This window comes from Athene noctua, chromosome 5 (assembly GCF_965140245.1).
Source record: "Athene noctua chromosome 5, bAthNoc1.hap1.1, whole genome shotgun sequence".
Taxonomy (NCBI): Eukaryota; Metazoa; Chordata; class Aves; order Strigiformes; family Strigidae; genus Athene; species Athene noctua.
In genome coordinates, this window is record NC_134041.1 from 66,122,806 (window position 1) to 66,125,305 (window position 2,500).

The following is a 2,500-nucleotide window of genomic DNA, read 5'->3' on the forward strand; positions in this document are numbered from 1 at the left end:
GTTTCCTCCCCAAACCGGAGACCGAAGGCAGCGGCTTGGCAAGTTTGGCCATGCTAGGACACTCTCGCCACTCTGACGCCTCAGCCTTTACACACCTCTCCCCCCGTTAATGCCGACTTTTAACCCCAAAAGCCACTCCCCCCTGTTGTCACATGTTTTCCGCTACCTGACCCACGTCTCAAAGTCACCCAACCGCCGGCAAGACTTGAACAATTTAACTAAAGAAAACCATCTTGAGCTGAGGTAGGCGCGCAATCCTAGAATGCTGAGGCACTCTTTTACAATTATTTTCAAACTTTGTTTCCCAAAAAGTGATTTTTAGGAAATAATAATAAAAAAAAAAAAAAAACCAAATGGCACATTCAGTGTCTGTATACAGTTTAACCACTCTGCGTCTCAGGTCATGGGGAGAACTTTATCACATCGCTCTCAAATGGGAAGAAAAATGAGCAAAATCCACTAAGGTGCATGTTTTGTTATGAAGAGTCTTGACTTTCCCAAGAGTAAAAAGCCCCATTAATTGCTCATGTAACAGAGAAAACAGCATAGGTCGCACTTTAATACACAAGCATTTATCCTGACACTCTGAGACACAGCTGCAGGTCAGGAATTCAACCAATCCTGGGAGATCACTGGGAACTAAGATAATGAAAATTTTTTCATGTATAAAATCCTTAATCAAAATGCTAGTGGTGTCATCTTGTAGTGCAGACACTGCAACTTAAAATTAATATACAACAGAACCTTTAGCAAAATGAACATCCCCCTGCTTGTACAGTACATGCGTTTTTGAACCAAAGCAGAGAGGAACAGCCTCGACTGGCACAACACTGGCACAACGTTTCCGCTCGAAATTTAGCCCCGGCGACAGAGTATTATGCTAAAATCAAGGCTATCACAAGAGAAGTTGCCGAACTCCCGGCTTTGCTTTTCTCTCCTAAGTGCGTCCAAAATCTGAGGACAAAGGAGTAACGGAAGATGTAACAGATTTAGTAGGGCGAAAACATTTGAATAATATCCTCTGATCCTCTGAAATATTCCCGAATTAAAATACCTTTAAAATACCCTAAACTGCCTCGTTTGCCTCCCTATCCGGATATACCTAAATATGGCTATTTTCATTATTCAGATGGAATATTTACTATTTGATAGGATACGGGGTTGGGGTTTTTTGTTTTTTGTTTTTTTTTTACCTTTGGGACATTCCACAGATGCTAACCAACTTCCCCTAACAATATTTAAATTGCCTTACAAAGCTTCTCTAAATATTTGCTATGTATTTAGCATGCCTAAGATTTGCCAGTTATCCCAAAGTCTTTTTGCTGTAAATTGCAATTTTACAACTTCATGCTTGTGATATATTTTGACAAAGCTCTGCTGACACTCTCTATTGGCCTCCAAAGACAAAATAGCTGATACTCCATGAGCCACCAGAGAACTCTCAATTTGTTGTGAGACGGGCTGCTACTTTGCCATCCTCAATCTGCATGGAGAAAGATTAAACATTCAATTTGTTACTTGATAGGCCACAAGGTTCACCACTTACCATACAAATGGAAAACATTACTGTCATTCCTCAACTTGCTTGCCTGAGTATTTTATTATTTGTAATATTTACTTCAGGGAAATTATGATTCATGTCATATTTATCTTCATGAAAAATGAGCATCTAAATGGAAATCACCTTTTGAATGTACCAGGATATAGTGTAATACTAATATGCTTCATGAACTATAAAATTTAGTCACAGTGTATGGATATATTATAGCATGACTTTAATACTCTCACATCAAGCAAATTTTCTCTGTGTTAAGCTGATACTCTGAGACCTGATTTCAGTTTGATAATCATTACACTTACATGATGGTACAAGTCACTGCTTGTAGATTTATGTCCCCCCTCAGCTCTTTTGCATTAATCTGCCTCTGAATAAGCTATTTGCACTTCCTCAGTGCATGCAGGAAATTGAAATAAGGTGCAAATTTGTAGGCCTTAAATCTGAACAAGTACAGACAGATATTTTTCACCTGATACCATTCATTTGTTTCAAGTAAATACAAAAGACATTTTTTATTCTTTGTCTTTGTCCTAAGGCAGTTCTTCACTAAAACTACTATTATGTTATTTCCTCCATATTTATATCAGCTTTCTCAAATGGATTGACTAAACGAACTCTCTGGTAATTAGCTTTTTATTCAGGCAAAGCCCATTTATACAGATACGATATTTACAGCAGCATTACAGTTAACCAGAGCACCTCTACCCTTCCGCAGATATATATCTTCCTCTTTGTTTTCTGAGCCATCGGACGGTGCGGAGTGTGTTTTTAAACACGGGGGGGAAAAAAATATTAAAAAAAAAATTAAAACCTCTTTAAGAACCTTCCTGTATAATTCTAAAGGCCGAGACTTCGGCAGCAGCGTAACGCGGGGCTCGAGAGGGATATCCCGCCCCCTTGCATATTTTAATTGCCAACAAATACAGTTTCAGATGTTTAAAA

General features: G+C 38.6%; 1 protein-coding gene across 12 annotated transcripts in view; it reads right to left on the reverse strand.

Annotated features, from left to right (window-relative positions):
- Positions 1-2,500, reverse strand: part of EBF3 (EBF transcription factor 3) — a 128,513-nt gene that overhangs the window by 57,072 nt on the left and 68,941 nt on the right. The window lies entirely within an intron of this gene.